At 37.4% G+C, this 20,725-nt stretch overlaps 1 protein-coding gene and 1 long non-coding RNA gene across 2 annotated transcripts in view; both read left to right on the forward strand.

Annotated features, from left to right (window-relative positions):
- SASH1 (SAM and SH3 domain containing 1) overlaps nucleotides 1-20,725 on the forward strand; it is a 554,055-nt gene that overhangs the window by 187,614 nt on the left and 345,716 nt on the right.
- The window catches only part of LOC125184423 (uncharacterized), a 184,801-nt gene that overhangs the window by 105,079 nt on the left and 58,997 nt on the right, over nucleotides 1-20,725 (forward strand). Inside the window, exon 1 of the long non-coding RNA XR_007168391.2 lies at nucleotides 1-20,725. This exon is cut by the window's left edge and continues 105,079 nt beyond it; it is cut by the window's right edge and continues 15,301 nt beyond it. This is a non-coding gene — a long non-coding RNA (uncharacterized lncRNA).

Raw genomic sequence — 20,725 nt, forward strand, 5'->3', positions numbered from 1 at the left:
CACCATTGTACAGTCAACATTAGAAAATAATTTTTAAAAATCACTTATGTGTTCATAAGGAATTTGACCTTTATTATGCTTTAGAAAGGACAAGAATTCAAAATTCATCTGAGGAATACATTAGTGTTCCTGTACTATTAATTATATCCGTATCCTAGCTTTCTGAAGTTTTGGGTTTCAGTGGAAAAAGCATTCTTAATTTTTCCTTCCAGTTCTGGATCTGTTTCCAAGCATGTTCAGATTTCCCAAATTCTTAAACTATGTCTGCATGAATAAATATAGAATTCCAGCAGGAAACTATTGTACTTAATCATTTTTACTCTCATTAGTCCCTGAACCCTTGATATTTTTACAGGTGGGAGAGTCTATTAAGAATAAATAAATAAATAAATATCAAACATTTCCTATTAGCTGTCATAGTGGGCCCATAGAATTAGTATGTATTGACAGCTTATGCATCTGGAATCCTTATGTGAACATTTTTTTCTTTGGATGCTGCGGTTGTCAGGCCAAAATCAGGCTTTTTTACCCTCTGAAACAATTTGTTGGAGTTACAAAAAAAATAATTATAAAAAAAAAAATTCTACCTATCTACTAATTGCTGTCCATTATTTTCAACCTGTATGCATAAAACGTTTCTGAGTGCATGTAATTCTTTGGAAAATATTACACTTGGTCACTTAAATAAATTGTCTGCTTCTTCAGAAAAGAGTGGTGTTTCAACTGTAAAAATTTACTGCACATTTTCCATATTTTCCGTGTACCTACTTACTTGGCACTTCAAAAAGGGAAGTTGTTCAATAAATGACAACATTGTATCCTCACAATGCTCGTAAGCCTGTCTCTGTCCTCTTAAAATTTCTCCAGAGTTCTTCCTCTCCTCCTTCATTCCCTGTCTTCCCAGCTGGGCAGGAGTCACCCACTACTGGGACTAATTTTGAGTTCTGGACATGCTTCTTGCCAATCTGATTTCTGCTGCTCAAAATGGACAAAATATTCTTTCTACTTGTACTTTCAGAAAAAAAAAAAAATAGAAGCATACAAATTTTATTCCTCTATCCAGGTGATATATAAGAATTCTACTTTCTTTTAAAGCATAGTTAAAACATTTAAACATGTTTAAAGAGGTTCAAAACAGGTAAGAAAAAAAAAAAAAAGCAGAGATCTAGGTTCTAACTAACAAAAGAAAAAATCCATCTTTTCCCCTCATTTGTATTTTTTTACTACGAGTTGTAAGGCTTGACCATAACTGGATAAAGGATCTTTGAGCACTACGTGCATCTTAGTGAAGGAAATATGCTTTATTATTCAGCACATTTTTAACAAGATTTTATCTAGAACAATTTATTAAATAATTATGAAAAATATCCAGATATATTAGTCATATAAATACGCAAGCATCAAATGGGTCATGTGGCAAGATGTGCTTTGCAGAGCATGGGATGTGGATCATTTTGACTTCTTAGATTTCAGAACAGGGAAGAGGGTTGATAATTTTAGTTGACCCAAACCTGAGACTCTGCAACAAAAAATTTAGAGGTGTGAAAGACTGTAGAAGAAATCTCTGGGGAAGTAGTTTAGAGAGAAAGAAAACAATGACAGTATGGACAGAGATATTATGCTATAAGGTGTCTTCTGTTTTGTTAGTAGAAGGGAGAAGGACTTCACTGAAAAATAGAAGTACTGTCTGGCAGTCTGCTTTTAATAAATGTTTTGCTCTTTTTTAGGGCTCCCACAGGGCTGCTCTAGATTAGCCTGTAGAGAAGTTTCTGAAGTATGAGAAATACGTAGCCCTCTTTCAGCAGAGTCTTACCCTAGACCTCTGTCAAGCAATGTCGTCTGCAAGTAGAGTCTGTTCCCAGCAAGTGATGGTGGTTGAATGCATGACTGAAAACTAAAGTCAGTTCTTTTAGAATAAAATCATAAAATCCAATGGACGAAAAAGACTCTGATTTTTTTGTGCTAATAGGTTATTCAGTATTAGGCATATCTGGGGCATTTTTGAGACCCTTTTCTGACTTTAAGAAATATAAAACATAATAGGTCTTACTCATTGAGAGTGTGTCACAGTACTCACTGCCATTTGAATCAATAGTACTATTTTCCTTTGTTTTTCCATTGTTTTATTACCCTTCTCACACAAACTTTTTAACTCCAAATACAGTCTGGAGGCATTTCACATTCAGGTAACTTTGGATGGTTATCAGCTATGATTACGAGTTCCAGTGAAGAAAATATTGGGTGACTTTTTTTTTCTCCTTCTTTCTCCTGTATACTTCTCCAAAAGGTACTGACACATGGTACTTCAGCCTTTGGACACAACAGTTGCCATGGGAATCTGAATATTTAACCCCCAAGTCCTTTGCAAAAGTACACCTTTCTTGTGGCAAAGGTGTTTCTATGGAAACATTTACTGGAGGCCATAGAACTTATGTGGGATGTGCCGTAAGACTTCTTTTGCACATTATCTGTCTTAAATATGTCAATATAGGTTTAGTCATGTTAAGCCAGATAATGGTGAGGAGAAATGTTTTCCTTGGTGACTAGACTCTCCAGGAGTTACTGAACACAGCACATCAGAATTTTACTTTATTTTAGGTTTTTATTTTGTGTTCTTTCATTATTTCTGATGGGGTGCGCTGTTCTTCAGCAGCAGTCATTGTCTGAATAATATTGGCCGATCGTATTATCTTCAAAGAAAATATTATAAGAGTATCATTTCTGGTCCTTCTTTAATAAACCAAATAGGACTTTTGATTTCTGAGAAGATGTTAGTGGTGTTTTTCAGCTTCCTAAGATGTCACTTTGGTATTTGAAAGGAAGTTACTATCAGTAGCAAATGTAATGGATTGAGGGGTTAAGTATGGGTTTTTATTGTTTCTTTTGATTCACTATAGATCATTGTCACCTCTGATAATGGCTTTCACCTTAAAAAATGAGATGACACTTCCCAAATTAAAACGGGCCATGTTTTCTTGCTGAGAGTCATCCATTGATGTCGGCTTCCATTTACAGCTGAGCCTGAGCAGGCAGCAGTGTTCTTGCCTTGTAATAAATAATTTTGGGTTATCATCATTGTTTTATTACTGTGCTATCAGCCTTTATATTTATTCCCATCCATCAGTGGAGGGACTCTTATTGCTGCCAGGTATGTGGGCCCATTTTGTTTCCCTGATTGTTTCAAAATACTGGCGCTGGCTTTGCATCAGCCATTACTTTGCTATCACCATGGAGAATAGCTACAATATGGGTTATTATTAATGTCGATCATTTTCTGTTGGCAAGGGTACAAAAGTCAGCTTCAGCCAACACCATGTTACTTTTAAACAGAATCTTAATCAGATCATCCTCCTTGGCCAGGGAAATGTGTAGAAGAGAAAATGAGATGAGCTACAAGCATTAGGACAAATAAAGGTATTTTGTGAATGCATTTGTGACAAATTAGCTCAGACTACAAATAGAGATTGATTAGTTTGGGTGAAATGAATTGGTGCTTGGTAACATAGCGGTCAGACTCATCAAGTTTAAGGGGAGGGAAGATATGTTTAGAACTGACGTTAGCTTTTCTTCTGACATTAACCCTAAATTGAAAATCGAGCCTGCAATTAGCATTGTGGAAGCTTATCATATACACAGTCTTCTTGGGTAAGAAGCATCTATTCTTGCTCAGAAAGTTGGATAAAATGCAAATTCTGAAAGTGAGAAGCAAACTGAGTCACACACAGTAGAACTACTGCTTCCTGTCACCTTAGCCCCAATAACACGAGTTAGTCAGGCAACAGCATCCCTTCAGCATCCGCTGAGAAGCCTGCAGAATCTTATTCAGTAGATTTACTTGAGATGAGTCCTATCAGTCTGCTCCATTAAAATACTCAGAGCTGCTTGCAAGTATGCAACTGATGCTAAGTTTAAATTTTTTTGCCATTGGAAGCATGAAGAGGGGAGAAGAAAATATTTCCATCCTCCACCTGTTGGTATTTGGAGCATTTCATTCAAGAAAACATTACTTTCTCCTGCCTAGTAATAAAGGTGCCATGAAATTTAAAGCTTTACATGTGAAAAATATATATATATAAAAAAAAATCATGCACACATTACTATCTGGTATTAAAAAATCTAATTTGAAAAATAAGCAATTCACTTAAATATGGAAGCCATATTTTCAGCAAAGTCTCAATGAGTCATCTGAAACTATTCAAATACTTTTTAACAAGCATTCATTGCCATGCATAAGTTAGGTGGCTGTGCACACAATCTTTTGATCCTTATGTGTACCATTTGGTACTCAGTTTCAGACTGTCTCAAAATTGGAACATTTGTTTTCTTAGCTGGATTACTTAGAAATGTGTTTTGCCAAGACTTTAAGCAAGCCAAATATTTATAGATGTTGGTTACTAAGGATTCTTCCCTGGGTAAAATCTCTCAGACCTCTAGAGTTAACATATTAAGCCAGTTTACCTGGAAGGGGATGAGAAATGCTGTATTGCCACTTGGTCGCCTTCCTACATTTCTTTGGTTAATTTCCCTCCATATATCTTTAATTCTCTGGAATAAATAATTTCTGTGATCAAAATAATCAGTTTAACCCTTTCACAATTAAATATTTCCAGCCAAATGAAGTCAGTCATCTCTAGTATCTTGGCAAAATCAAATTAATTAATGCTGGACTTCACTCCTTCCTCAGGTCTTCTCTGCTGTTACAAGAAATTATACCCTAGATAACTAACAGGCCTTGTGGGCACCATTTCTTTCTCTTTACTTAAGCCTGCTGCCCCCTCTTTTTAGCATTTTAGAAACAATGTGATACTGTCTTTCCATGCCCAGGCACAAAAGTTAGGATAAATCTTGTTCTCATCTTGTAGACAGTGAGAATATGGCTGCTTCTTCACTTCTTCTTTCTTCTCTTCCTTAACCTTCTGTCTATGGTAGCATCTTGCTTTTTGTTGTACTTTGGTTCTCTGTTCCTACCCATACTTGTTCTTGGAGTGCAGTCCTCTAATTGAAGACAGAGATCGTGTGAAAGGACAAAAGGCAATTTTTCTTCATGACTTGAAGGAAAATGAAGTCTTGATTATATATATACATACATATTTTTTCCATTGTGTTAGGAGAGACAATGCTAGAATTAAATAAGGGGTGTGGTATGAAATCTGCAGTTTGGGAATCCTCCCTTGAGACTGCACAGCCTCTGTGCTCCTCTTGTGTCCTAGGAGCGGAGCAGTTTTCATGAAATGAAGGAAGAGAGAGCTTGCTGTTAAGCCATATTCCTCCCCTTTTTCCTTAGCCAGTGGCAGGCTTTCGTTACTCCGTGAAGAGCCAGAAGAGAGCTGTCATTTTTGCTCTGTCATTGGGGAGGCAGTCCAGTCCTGTACATGAGGAAAAGGGTTAATGTGGAGAAGGTTCCACAGATGCTTTGGGCTGCAGCCTACACCATGGATCCAGACCTTTCCTACAGCATTTAATTTGGAGTAAGGGTCTAGCTGAATGGAGAAAATGATCTTTTAAATAAAATTTCCATTGAATTCTTGTGGCATGTTGGTGGGAAAGCTCACACAATGGATATTATTGAGAGGTAGGGGAACACAACTGATATCCCAATAATAAACCTTCTCTTGTGGTACCTGTATTTACTGCATAATTAAAGTAGAAGTTTCCATTATACAGTTTTGTATCCTGCGGTGATCTCTAGGAACTTCGATCAGTTTCAAAATCTGTTGGAATTCCTGCAACATGGAGAATTTCTCTCTTCCTTCCTCCACCCAAAAGGACAGACATTAGATAATATTTACCTGAAGATGTTATTACTGAAGGAGAGGGAGGTATGTGGTACATTTGTGTCTAAATAAGAATTAAATGAAAATTGGGATTTCAGCTAGGCTGACATGGAAGAACGAGCATTTTTCATTTTAAGTATTCATTTTTTATAGGAGTAATTTATAAAAATGTGTTGTAATGAAGATTTGGTAAATTATAATTGGTAACAGTGTTGTACCTTGATGACTTCTGTCAATGCACTTTTATTGTGACCATCCTTTCTTTCATTTCTAGTTCTCATTTATGTGAAATAAGGGAGTGATGACACCTAATATTATTTGTGCATGTTCAGCAAGGAATAGCTAGTTGGGGTGAATATGGGTATACTTACACATACCTAGTATCTTGGCAACACTAATGCTAAGCCCTTCAATATTTCCACAGTGGCAGTATTTTTATGGTGACAAGATAAAAGCACAGAAGTTCACCTATACCATTGTATTGGGTTTACATGGCAAGGTTTTGGTAGCAGGGCCCTACAGGGGTGGCCTCTTTGAAAAGAGCTCAGCAGCTTCCCCATGTCAGGAAAAGGCTGGCTCCAAAAGGGACACACTGCTGGCCAGAGCCAAGCCGTGAGTGACGCTGGTTAGGCCTCTGGGAGAGCAGATTTAAGACAGGGAAAAAAACAAACTGCTGTGCAACAGCATTTGGGAGAGAGGAGTGAGAAGCAGCCCTGCAGACCCCAAGGTCAGTGCAGCAGGAGGGCAGGAGGTGCTCCAGGCACACAGCAGCAGTTCCCCTGCGGCCTGTGGAGAGGCCCCTGGTGGAGCAGGCTGTCCCCCTGCAGCCCATGGGTCCCACACGGAGCAGATCTCCACGCTGCAGCCCGTGGGTGGAGGAGCCCCCGGTGGAGCAGGTGGATGCGGCCTGGAGGAGGCTGCGGCCCATGGAGAGCCCCCGCAGGAGCAGGCCCCGGGCCGGAGCTGCCGCCCGTGGAGAGGAGCCCACGCAGGAGCAGGGGGTCTGGGGGGAGCTGCCGCCCGCCCGTGGGGGACCTGTGCTGGAGCAACTCCTAACAGATTGCTCCTAACAGAAGGACGGCATCCTGTGGGAGGGACCCCACGTGGAGCAGGGGCAGGGAGCGACCATGAGGGAGCGGTGGAGACGAAATGTTAGTGTTAGGGACTGACCGCAGCCCCCATTCCCTGTTCCTCTGTGCCTCTTAAGGAAGAAGGTAGAAGAGGATGGATGGGGGGAAGGTGATTTTAGTTTGCTTTTAGTTTCTCAGTATTCTAGTCCACAAGTGATAGGCAATAAATTATATTAATCTCCCTATGCTGGGTCTGTTTTGCCCATGACGATGATCATAGAGTGATGTCCCTGTCCTTATCTCAAGCCCTGAGCCCTTTCCGTCATATTTTACTCCCCCTTTCCCTTTGAGGAGGGGAGTGAGAGAGTGGGTGTGGTAGAGCTCAGCTGCCCAGCTGGGTAAAACCACTATTAACCATTCCCCTGGTAAATCTTAATCTTTAGCGCAGGACTAAAAAGGTTGCTCTGGTCCTGATTCAGGAGAGCTTTCAGACCAAAGACTTTAGCTCCTGCTTACCTTTTTAAGCATCACAGTTCTTAATCATGATAAGGTTAGTTTATTTTGCTGAATCTGTCTTTAGAGAGACAAGATTGTATGGTATTTTGTCATTTGGGTAGTTGCTTATACAGTTATCCAAGACTCCCAACTCAGCGTCTTGGAGGTTACTGAACAAGTGCAGTAGCAAGTTTCAGTTGCTTGTTACTTAGGCCAGACTAGGTTTATAAGTAGAGGATTTATCATTTTACCAGTTTAGAAACATTTCTTGCAGTGATGTTGTTTGCGGGGGATTGTTAAGGGTGTTCTGTCTCATCCTACCTAACCAGCAATTTCAGCATCACTTCTAATAATAAATATAGGGTTCCTTAATACAGTGCTCTGTTCCAATTTGGATATCCTGCATACACAAAGTGTTCAAAGATTCATGACTATGTTTTGCACTATCTTAAGTGGCAACCAAGGTAGGAAATACCATTTTTGTTCTATAGCAGCAAAATAGTTTAAAAACATATGAATGAGCAGACTTTATTATTTGTTATTGTATCAAATTTCTCTATAATGAATTTTGGCAGGAGGATCTAATCAAATCAAATAGTGGTAAATGGTGACAGTAATACATGGAATTATGTCAAATAAATAGGTATTTTGAGAGATATTGAATGCTTTATTGTTTATGCTTCTTTACCAACAAGACAGAAGAGGAGTGAAAAGCATTGTAAGTGGTAGTGCTTTCTTAGTGCACAAGTGTCCTTGCTCATGTGCAGAAAATAGATGCTCTGGCTACAGATATTTGTAGAAAAGAGAAAATCGTTAAAGGCAACTGACCGGAAAGAAAGAAAAAAAAAATATGGTGTCTGAACTCAGAAGCTTGGCATTTCAAAATCACAATTTGTAAACAAGGTCGTGATATTCAGATAAAGTCACTAAAGACAACAGCACAGGATGCTGTTAATTGTCATGGAGAATTAATTTATTTACTTTTATTCAAGGGGTAAATATATGTGTTGTTTTTTGTTGTGTGTTTTTTTTCTAAATCCACTTAGACTACAACCAAATTTCTCAGCCTTACATTGCATTAAAGCAGTTTTCATCTGAAGAGCCAAAGTTCAAAGCTTTTCAGTGATATTTTAATGCATTGATTTTCTGCAAGTGCTTGAAAAGTTTTGCTCGGGAATTCTTTAGGAATCTTAAAGCAGCAGCGAAGAGTATTTTGTCCCATCACATACTAAAATGGTATTGAAACATAGCATGTGGTTAAATTTATATGCCCTCTCATGCCCTTCACGTGGAAAAATACCAATTTAGTCAACACACATCTTCTGCTTGAGACATGTTTAACAAAAGCTAAAGTTTGTCTTCATTATTTTTGCTGTTGTTGTTTAAAGAAACAATTGGTTAAATTAATAAGACTTCAGGGAGAGAAAACAGCTGCTTTTCTGTTCACTGCAAAATTTCTCTCTCAACTTCTTGGTTTGCTTTGCAAGGATTTTTAATCAATGTTTAAATAGGAAAATGTCCTGACTGGCTGAAAAACCTTGTGTTTCCCAAATACATTTATAAAACAACTCCTGGCTTTCACAAATAAGTGCATACTGCAGTTGGAAATGTTTTCTATTGCCTGTCCAAACTGTAAAATATTGTAAAGGGCTGTATTTTGCATGATGTGTAGTAACAGGTTATTTTAAGAGGGTTTTTTTTGGTGGTGTTTAACTATTGGGGGGTTCTCATGCGTAGTGCCATAATACTGATCTCCTTAGGTAAAACTATATGGGTTGGATTAGCTGAAATCTGTTAAGAGAGAAGCGATTTTCAGCATTGCAGTGTTTGAAAACTAAGTTTGGTTATGGTCAGAGGCTGAATAAATTAGTAATGAATCATATTGGCAAACTTAATATTTGTGGTTTGCAATTCATTGTCTTTATGCAATTGTCTTTATGTGTTGGGGTGACTCCTCAATAGCACACCTGCAGGCAGAAGATGTCATGTGAATGACCACCTTGTTTCAAAGGAGAGATGAAAACTTCAGACTCATTTTTAAAGGAGGAACAGTCCCACCACCTAATGCTCCAGTTAACTGTGGCCCTTATTAAACGATAGTGGGCACAAAGATGGAACTACCATTTCGTCCAGGGAATTTAATTCAGGGATATACAATAAAAGAAATCAATCAATCAATCAATGATTCCTTCTTGTCTTTTACAAGTTAATTTTAACAAAAATCAGTTGTAATTTCTTTCTGTGTTTCTAGCTTTCTTTTATATAATAGTGTTGTCGAAGAGAAAAAAAAAAGATTAGGATGGGAAAGGACTATTGGGTTATCTTCTCTGTTATCTCAAATATATTAAGCAGATTGGGTAAGAGGCAACATCAGGTAGCGTGTATTCAGGGATTTATGTATTTTTTTTCAGCACTATTAAGTTTGATTTTGCATTAGTTTCTTGTGCCTCAAGGACCTGCTAGCTTGGACAGAGGTTATCCAGTAACTACTAACCTTGTCTGTGTTACTATTGATTCAGTCTTTCAGGCATAGTTAAAAAGCAAAGGCAACTTTGAAAATAGAAATTGTGTCACAGTCTACTGCAAAGTGTTTATCAAAGCAAGAGTGAAAGCTAACCAAGTATGCCCTTCTGTCTCCTTAAACTATGGGGTTCATTGTAAATAAACACAGATGCTTTAAAGGAGCCGTATGCACCCATATAGTTTTTGGATTTTGTGTTTCTTGACAGGTAATAGAAGTCTTTTTATGCTTGTTCATACTTATTGGTTAAATATTGAATTTTAAATTATTGAGGAAAGATAGAAGAGGGAGAACCGGTGGATTTCTCACTTTGACCTGGTCAGCATTTCTCATGTTTAGCCTTCTGGAGAGGGTTCTGGAGAAGGCGGTTTTTCCCAAGAGCCACTGAGCTCCACTTTTGTCACTAGTGGCAGAGCAGAGCATCTCAGCCAGCAGGAGCCTTCAGCTGCACACAGCCTCGGAGACCCTGGGAAAGCCGGAAGCTGATGGGCTTTGGGAAGCCCAGTCTGAGCGGGTGAAAAGAGGGGCTTTCCCATGCCCTCTGATACGATGACGAGCAATGTGGTTAAACCTAGACACTGAAAGCCAGTGAGCACAAGGCAAGGCAATAGCTTGTCTTCAAGCCCTTTGATTTACTCTTTGTCACTCTGCAGTTCTGAATTTCTGTAGTTGCAATTATCTTATTCTAATAATTATTTCTGTTTTCTAAGAAAAAATCTTAGAGACTACAAATTTCCAATTAAAGATTGCAAATATTTAGTGTCTTCAGAGATGTTCAGAAGATAGAGGGTGGAAGTTGTTTCCCAAGGCTCCAGCTGACTTGAAATCATGTCAGACTTTTCTTCAGCCACTTTCCAGTTTGCACCATTAATCTAACATTCAAACCATCGTGACAGAAAAGGGTAGGGGGTCAGAGAGGAAGACTTGTAGTGATCTCTTGTATCTTTCAGCTGGCCAGAAAGGGTTGCCCTTTAAGTCACACATGCTGTAGTACATTTTGTGTCACCTTGTCCAGTCTGCTATTAGGAAATGAAATTTCCTTCCTGTGATCTTCTTTCCTTAATCTCATCATATTTTCATTTTTGTATCTTCCTTGTATCACCCTAAGTACTCTAGTCAGTCTACATGTTGCTTTTATACCTTTGCAAATAATTTTAATAGAGGTTGTTTTGCTGAAGGAATTGGATATATTTATTTACCTGTAAATGGTAAATTTTATCCCAGTCTCCAGGTGTTTATTGGTGCTACTGTAAAATCATAGCACCTCCAAACCAATGCATCAAGAGAGAGCTTGGCCGGCTGCAACCACTTGTTCCTGTGGCATTCCCCAAAATTCATGAAGTAGTGAAGGAAACCTTGTGGCTCAACATCCACCAGCACCTAACCACCTCACTGTGGACAAGGTTGTCATCCTCTATGAGGATGAGAGGTCTACTGTTGTTGGTCGTGCTCCTCTTTGGCCATTACTAGATAGGGCAGCATGAAGAAAAATGTTGTCGTCTGGGTGAGTCCCGAGATCTTTGACAGCAAGCTTTGCCTCACAAAAAGCTAGTTGCAGCATTTAAATATTCTGAATGTTCGCATATTTTCTGGAACAGCATTTTTATATATTTATTTTTATAAGTCGGTTCATAATAATTTAATCGCACATCAGTTTCTGCTGTGCATTTTTCTCAGCTGTGCAGTTTAAGCAATGTGTATGGAGGAGCTTGAGCAACAGTAGTGGGGGAGAAACAGGACAGTGAAAGCTCAGGGGAGTCAGTACACCATTTTCTTACATTAAAATGATACTGCAGAAGAAGTGATATTGTTCTTACTGAAAGCTATTCTAAATAAATGAAATATTCCACTAGAGGAAATGGAAAGCAAATTTGCTTGACTTCTCAACATAACAGTAAATATTGTATAATATTATATTTTCAGTTGTGTGAAAGGGAATGTTTGCTATAGTCAGAGGAACAACATATTTCTGTGGTAATAAATATCCTTAAAAAGAAAAAAAAAAGCAGTGTTTTTGTTTGTGTGCTTGTTTGTTTGTTTTTAAACAAACAACATGTCTTTAATAAGGAAATAGAGAAAAAAGTCATTATTTTCACTCGACAACTAATCATTATGCCCTTGCTGTGGTAAACATATATTTCTCTCAGTTTGGCTGAATTACATAATAAAATATTCTGGTTTCAGCAAGCATGTTTTCTGCTGAGTGTTGTGAAATTTAATAGAGAAGTAATGTCTTATTGATGCTTAGTTTTTGTGACCTTTTCCGTCTTGTATTAGTGACATATTGGTCCTCTGTCTCCTGTAGTATGGGATTCTAATGGATAGGATAGAATGGGTCAGATAATGAAAGTCCCTGGTACATTAACTTTCAATTTCATGAATGTCTGAATACTGCCTGGAAGATGAATAACGGGCATTTCCTTCCTTTTGCATTTTAACATTTATGACCTGGTTACAATTTGTGTGTGTGTGTGTTACCTCACAACAGGTCCTATGTTATAGTATTAAGCTGTGTACTTCTGGTTTTGGCAAAGAGAAAATCTTATAATTTGCAGAGGGAGGCAAATAATGCTGAAATGCTTCTGTGTAAGACAGTCTAATGCCCATTTTTTTATTAGCAAGCATAATTTTTTCCCCCAATGTTACGTTCCTTGTTTAATAAGACCTCACTTTGATGGTTCAGGAATGCAGATAGACTTTGTTAGTGGTTGATCAGTAACTGAAAAACAGTAACTGTTTTAATAATGTTGGTAGCACTTGAGCCTTGTAAGGTTGTAACAGTCGCACGATATATGGAAGATAACCAAGGGTAGGGGTTTGCTTATATTTATAGGAAGCATGCAAATGTTTGTAGGATACGCTATTACATATATAATAGACATGTTGTGTATAGGATATGATGACTATTTTGGAACAGGAAGTATTTAGATTTGATACTGCCAGTGTGAAAACAAATAAAGAACTGTTCATGGTATGACTGAGGGTACGGCAAGGTGGGAACTTGATCAATCCTTCAGTTCTTCATAATATATTAATGTGGCAGCTAGTCTTTTTACAAAGTGTGTAAGAAGCCATGTAGGCAAGGCTTTTAGATGAAGTTTCAGAACACAGTAGCTTGCAGGGCAGAGCAGCCTCTTTTTGCAATTTCAATAAGCCTGTACAATGTCAAGTTGTACAGCAATGGGTATCAGAAAATTTCTGAGAACAATGATAATAATACCTAATGTTAAATAACATCAGTGCAGCACCATCAGAATCTTTCTGTTTGAAACACTGTAAAATATTTTCAGGGGAGGAAGACAAAAAACCCACATTCTGTAGAGAAATTCAGCTGCATTTAGTCTCCTTCCATTCAGCAGCATTCAGACACTGGAAGCAAAGTTATTAGTGTCGGTATTGGTTTCATCCATTGAGACTGATGGATATAGATGAATAGAGTGGTTAACAAGATGCGAACATAGCCAGTGCACTATGTCTAAATAGGAATTGGACTAATTTCCTCATTAAAGTGAGGTCTGTGGTTTCTGTTGCAGATTTTAAACTGATCTGAAGTTGGGACTAGGGGAAAAGGATGTTTCTCCCATGTCGTGAAGGAAGAAAACCCACAAACATCTTAGATTTAAGTGAGATTTTCTATGGGGAGATATGAAACATGATGCTGTAAGTAGGGTAGGTTACACTAGAATGTTTTATTGTTTTGTGGTTGCAACAGCTGAGTCAGTTCACAATGCGTCTCTGAGAAAAATTGTGTGTCAACAGTTTTTCAATTCACAACATCAACTTTATTTATGATCCCAAAAGAAGAATTCGAAACATTCTTGGGCTGGATTAAATCTGCTGCCTAGAACCCATTCTTCTTGAGAAGCTATTTGGTTGAAGTATTTCAGGAATGAGCAGCATGTGGATTTAGCAGAAGTTCTGTGGAACCGGTTGTAACACTCCTGTGGTTATGTAGGCACTTTATAATTAACTTAGTTTCAGAGATATGTTTGATAGATATTCTTAGTTTACAACCAAGATTGGGGGGGAGGAGGAGGAAAAGAAAACAAACAAACAAAAACAATGGATTCTTTTAGTGCCAAAAGAGCATGCATTCATTTTTTTGCTTTTTGCAAAGGAGTGATTTAATAAGGGAGATTTTCAGTAAAATATGTATATAAATACATAAAGAAATACATATTTTATTGAAAAAAGAAAAAGATTTTTTTCTTGCGTAGCCTGTATGCAGAAAGACCTAAATTTAACCGCAAAGGAAGAACTGCAAAATAACTTTAGTGTTGTACATTGTGATCTGAAAAGCCTGAAAGACTCATTTTTAGAATAAGCAAGTATTTTTGGAGAAGGAATTTCTCAGCATGGGTCATGCTCACTGTCATTAGCAGTCCCATCTGTTGCAGGAGCAAGGACTTATTTGTGGACAGCTGCTGACTATGCAGATGCTGCCTTGTTTATAGATGTTCTGGCCTGAAGTAAAACATGAGTGTATGTGCACATGGAGCATCTTTTACCTGTGTTTAGAGTATTGCTTCGTCTTTGGTAACAAAAATAGTTGCTAAGATTGTGCCTGAAGCCTTGTTTAGCATTTGCCTGCCTGACAGGCCATAAAAGACTGTTAATGTGCCTGGCATGTGTAAAAATAGGTTACCTCCTACAATAGTCTGTTAGAAATAGCCAGCTACCTGCTTATCAATCCTAGTCTGATTCCAGCATCAAATGGGAAAGCTCGTATTTGGAGGATTGGTGCACATGCAAGTGTACATTGAAGCCTCACATCATCCTCCTTCCATCCAGGTCCTGTTGCCTTTGGAAGATCACGTCAGGGCTTATAGGTTTGCTGCAGCCCCTCTCTGGACATAGCTTTGACTGCCACTGGAGTAGATAACATTGCCAAAAGCAGCTGCAATGGTATTTGGCTACAGGTAAATTCCAGAAAGTACAGGTGTCATCTGTTTCCCTAGGTAGAAAATACAGCTTAGTATATTCACCATGAAATAGAGCAAAACTGTGGTACAAAGGAAAGACAGTGAAATCAGGCTTCCATCAGGAATGAACTTGATTTACTCGTGTTTTAAAATGAACCGGATGGCATCAATCAGTTTTAGTCTACTGTTAAAATTTCATTTATTTTAATGTACAGAGAAAAAGGTATTGAAAGTAATCACTTGAAAGTGCTGACATAAAATATTATACAATGTATTTTTCCCAGATTTAAGAATGAGTCAATAGAATCAAAAAGAGATAATCTGCAGTTTAATTTTATCACCTTCAAAGCATGTATAGTACAGAAGATACACACACTTTTTTACCAAAGACGAGTATACAGTTATTTAAAATGAATGAAATAAATCTGGTGAAAGAGTAAATAGCTTTTAATTTAATATGTAATCTGACAATATGCTTTAAACTGAGGCATGCATTATGTGTCACGTTCATGATTCAGATTTGGATGAGTCCTTTAGGTCCCCTTTTCCATCTCACTGCTCTGTTCCCTCTGTCTTGTCATTGTATGATTTAAAAAGGAAGTTTAATTTGTCACGTGCTACATGCTGATTTGAGTGACTTCTAAGTTGGGTGGGATTGCAAAGGTTTGACCCTCTGTCACTTTACCAGGATAGTGATCATCACAGCATTCCTACAATGAACAGTGGCCTCTCTTTGTCAGATAAAACCTATTTTTGTTGCCTCTTGGAAGGGAAGAAACACAAGGGGGTATTTCTGCACCGGCACATCCTAAGTGTGAGACCTCTATGCATTAGAAAAATAGGGGGATTGATCCTTGCAGACACAACGTAACTATGTATTTTCAGGGTGAAAATTCAGGAGACCAGTGTGCCTGGGGAAAGAAAGTTCAGGAGAGGTGTTTTAGCAGGGAAAAAGTGATTTCTCTTTCCAGTGGCTACAGCTTTATGGATTATCAGTAATAAATTTATTGATTCCCATTTTAAGACTAATTAGAACATTTGCCTCCCTTACTTATACAGAGTAGTAATTTCATTTTAATTCCCATACTAAATCTATTTGTAGTTAGCTTATACTCAGTTTTTCTCTTGACAACGTGACTTTTGCTTTGATGTCTTTTGCTCTTGCCAGATGCCTGTGTCCCCAAGTGTTGCTCTGGTTCCTATGTATGTCCAGTCTAGCTTCTACCTTCCTCATCTGCCAGAATTTTCCTTGACAAACATACCTACACATACACTAATTCACACACACACATAATTAACTCCTGTGCTCTTATGCTTTTACAGTTGAATCATCCTACTTCCCTTTTAACCCCATTTAAGTGTTATGAAATCATTACTGCCCAGTGCTAAGAACTCAGGCTAAGAACCTGTCCTCTCATGAAGAAATATTTCCCCTGCCCAATTCAATAAAAGCAGAACACATTAAAGGTGCAGATGACATTTAACTTCCATTCAAGATATCTGTGAAAAGTACAAGCAGGAAACCCTATAACAGTTATAATAATTCTCTCCTTCAGTCAGGAAGTTCTCTTTAGCCCATATTAACGTCTTACACTAATTGGGGAGGAGTCAATAGATTAGTTCATGGGTCATTCAAAGCCTGATGATGCAGTGACACACAAAGGTTTTCTCCGAAGAGTCATTACCTGATTAAATAATCTTTTGCCAGAGCCTGAAATTCTGTATTTATTTCTAGGCTCTTTTAGAAGGCTTTGGAAGTGAAAGATGTGATGGACATATCCAAGAGATAGGGTGCCAGAAAATTAACAGCCAATGCATAATCAATATTTCCAGCATCTATTGATTTATGTCAGTAATTACTTGGTAACCCATAATGCTGACTGTTGTCAAAATAGTCTGCACTTTATGGTGTAAAATACTAGCTGTGCCAAGGGAATCCTTATTTATCTCAATAAATTAAGTGTAATAGTGATAATGCTAAGCAAGTGTTTATACTATATGGCACCTTTGACACTGGCCAGAGAGCAATTCATTCAGAAGGTTTCTAGGCATGAATTAGTAAAGAAAATAGGAATTCCTGTCAGAAGCTGACAGCAAAACCCATGGGTTGAATCAGCCTGGGCAATGCTGACCTAGAATATTGTTGAAATACAACAAGTCAGCTTTCCTGAAAACTCACACAGATGCTGTTCTGTTTGGCATTTGTATTTTTTATTATTATTTTTTTTCCTAAGGAAGCAACAGTCTAAGTTGCATTGCTAGGAAGCTCTTCATTATCTGGTAAATGACAACACACACAAATTGAAATGCAGCACTGAATTTCTCAATTACCCAAGTTACTAGTTGGTACCTGACTCTGAAAACAGGGGACCTGCAAATTTACCAGTTAATTGCAGCTCTGTCTCTGATAGTTTGTTCTGAGCACTTTTAAGAACAGGTGCTTTTGAACGCTTCTCAAAACAGGTGCTTTAACTTGCCAACTACATAATGCTTTTTCAAGCTGTAACGTATTCCTAATTTCATTAAAATTCACAGGAAGCTGTGAATTCACAGAGGATTAGAGTCATGGATTTTCAGTAGCTTACATGTATGCTAAGCTTTCAAAAACAAACCCACAGAAATTGTGGCTGTGTGTCCTGGTAATTGTGGGGCAATATTAAACAGTAGTTGGCACAATCACACTCTTGTGTTTCAGTCCATTTTAGGATGTTTACAGAGTGTCCTCAACTTTATACCTGATTTAGTTGTAATGATGTTAATTATCACAGCAGTAAATCATGTATTGAAACACTTGACTATTTAAGTGTTCACCTGTTGCCTGAGTGTGTTCTTGTTTTGTTTGTGATAAACACCTTCCTTTTCTGGCTCCTCATTTTTGTGTTAACATCAGCAAAATTTCCAAGATTTTTGAATAAAAGAAAGCATAAAACCTGTTTGTTTTTTTAATAAAAAATGAAAAAAAAATAAAATGAAAAAAATGAAAAGAATACTAACACAGTCTCTGATTGATTTAGACACGAAGGCAAAGGCCATGTGTTAGTGCTATCAGTACTAGAGCTTAAAATGCTTAATGGAAGTTGTTAAACTTTATTTTTTTGCCATGATTTAATATTGGCAAAAGATTTTTGCTGATCCATACTTCTGTAAGATTAAGTGCTCAATTTAGCAGTGTAGTTTGCACAGTTGAAGCCAGGCAGGGGTGTATGAAAGGTCTTTTACTGCAAAAGTCACCAAAGATGTAGACAACAACATTTTATAGCAGAAATACTCTGGATGAAAGATGTTTGACCCTTACATGTTTCCTCCATTGTTCTGAGTTAACATGCTAAAAAAGGTCTGGGTGTCTATTATCTATGTTTAATATTCCATTATATCTGGTTGTCACATAACTCGGTTAAGTAACAATAATACTGTGACACCCACTGAATCTATTAAATTAAAAGTTCAAGTGTGAAGCTATGGTGAGGTACCACAGTATAAGACTAGCAGATATTCCTCTTTTGTTTCTATTAAATCCTTTATGTAGTTGTTTCATTTAAGAATAAAACATCTGAAATAGGAATCTAAAATACCTAAAAGAATGTGTAGATAGATTTGGGGTAATTTATATTATTAGAAATGATGATGTGTATGTATATATGTATATATATATATAAGAAATTAAAAATTGTCATAAGGAATAAGACAGTTGATAACAAAGAAAATGCAAGACCAAATAAGAAAACATGAAAGAGCTCTATGTATGTCAAAAGTGTATGCTGAATGTTTTAAAGGCCTGGTGGACGCTGAGATTTAAGGGGAATTATATACTTTTGTAAGTTTATTAGCTATGAACACCTGAAGTGTTTTAGTAAATAGTTTTACAAATTAAATGGCAATAGTATATATTGGACAAAACAAGAGAATTAACAAACTCAGGAGCACATAATGAGATCATAAAGAAAAATACAATTTGGGAATAGAGGTTTGACAAACCAAATTTCTTTTTTTCCTATGTGAAATCCAAAACCTGCCAGGTTGACTTTACTGCAGCAGGAAGCAGCCTACAGTCTATTGGAAACCACAGTGAAGGATCATGTAACTACATCAGGAACACTGAAGAAGAAAAGCTACTGGTAGCAAGGTTATATGTTCCTTGGCTCTGCTGGTTTTGTGCTTAAGAAAATAGTATGTAAACTGTTAGAAGTTTACAAAGACAGCATTTATACATTTTATTTTTTTTTTTGTCTAATCTGGAATAGACAGATATATCAGGAGTTAGATGGACCTATACAAGTTATTTTAATTCATTCTATCTGTAGTCCTCATGAAGTTGAGATAGAATTATTTTCCTTTGGTTGCATGATTCTGAACAACCAATTTCCCTGTCTGACATGAGAAAAGGAAATCACAGGATATACTTTTCCTTTAAGTCAATTAGTTTCTGATTTGTATTTCAAGACTATGTTACTTTATTCATATATATGATATATTAGAATCTTGGATTTTGGTTGATGTTCATTTACAGTAGTTAGTATGATGAGAAATTAGAGAATGTCCTAGTAACGTAAAGTGTCTGACAAGAACGGGTGGATAAAAGAAACACGCAGTGTGTCCAGAGGATAATGGTTTGATAAAATTAATTGGACTGGGCAGAAGAGCTCCAGGTAACTCTGCCTTTTCCAAAACTCTTCAGTTGTCCTGATGACACTTTTGTGGCTAAAATGTCAATCAGATAGTCAGTCCCTTGAAGGACTGACATATATTTCTTCTGTTTGCTACAAAATTAGGATAGGTACAGCCTAGAAACTAATTACAGCCCCTGACACCAGAGAAGGGTCAGGCAAAATAGTGTTTGGGAGGGGAGAAGGAGTTGGTGGGAGGACCAAACAATGAAAAAAGAGGGGCTCCAGCTCACTGCAGCACAACACTGCATGCCCATGGGGAGGACTGGGGGCATGATTCATCCTCATCCCCACTGGAGAGGCAGGGCAATGTTGGTGAGTTCCCTTCTCCACCTAACTCCATTCCGCTCTCCAGAGACCACAGTGTTTCTGCTTGTGTTGGGGAATAGTTTGTGAGCTTCCTCAGACAGCTCTTGTTTTTCATCTTGGACAGTTTGACTCCTTTACCCCACATAACAGTTGGGGGCTGAGTAGTAACTCTGACCTACCTGGGGTTTCAACAGACGTATAATTCACTGGTTAAGTCTCCTCTGGAATTAACAGGAGGTTTCCCTCCTTCTCATCCTGGAATACGTAGATGAGCAGCCTTGCTTTACAACTTTTCAGTTTTCCTCTACCTAAAACAAGTAAAGAATGAGACAGTTTCCTAATTTTGAGTTAACTATGTTTGTGGGGGAGAAAAATTACAATAAAATAGTGTATGCTAAAACTAGAGCCTGTAAAGAACAAATTTGGGTCTTTCCTTGAGGAGGAAATAGGAAGCAAATGAAATATGAACCTTTGATAGATCACATCTGCTGAAGAGGAAATGCATATGATGTAGTTAGCTGCTGTCATTCAGTATTTCATTTGTAATTGGTAATACTACAGTCAAAAGACTTGAATTAAAACCTTCATATTAACTTACATTATTAATACATCAAAAAGTTAAATAGCAAAAACAAAAGTTCTGATAGTTTTTTCTTTTTTTTTCTGAGTTGCATTATAAAAACATCAAATCTTTCATTTTTATCAGAAATGGGTGTTAATATATTAGTTACTGTGAAACAGGCTTCACTGGGGAGAAGCAGGGTTGTGAAGTTAGCAAATGAGGAGAGATAACATTGCAGCCTAGATTCAGGATTCTTTTTCATTTTATTTTTATAGATGAAACCTGTTCATTACAGAGAAAATAAATTAAAATAAAATAAATAAATTAGAAAACTAATAGCTCCAGAAAGATACAAGATATGAAGAAGAAAGAAAAAAAAAAAAAAACCTCTCTGTATGTGCTTCAGTC

Source organism: Anser cygnoides, chromosome 3 (assembly GCF_040182565.1).
Source record: "Anser cygnoides isolate HZ-2024a breed goose chromosome 3, Taihu_goose_T2T_genome, whole genome shotgun sequence".
Classification (NCBI taxonomy): Eukaryota; Metazoa; Chordata; class Aves; order Anseriformes; family Anatidae; genus Anser; species Anser cygnoides.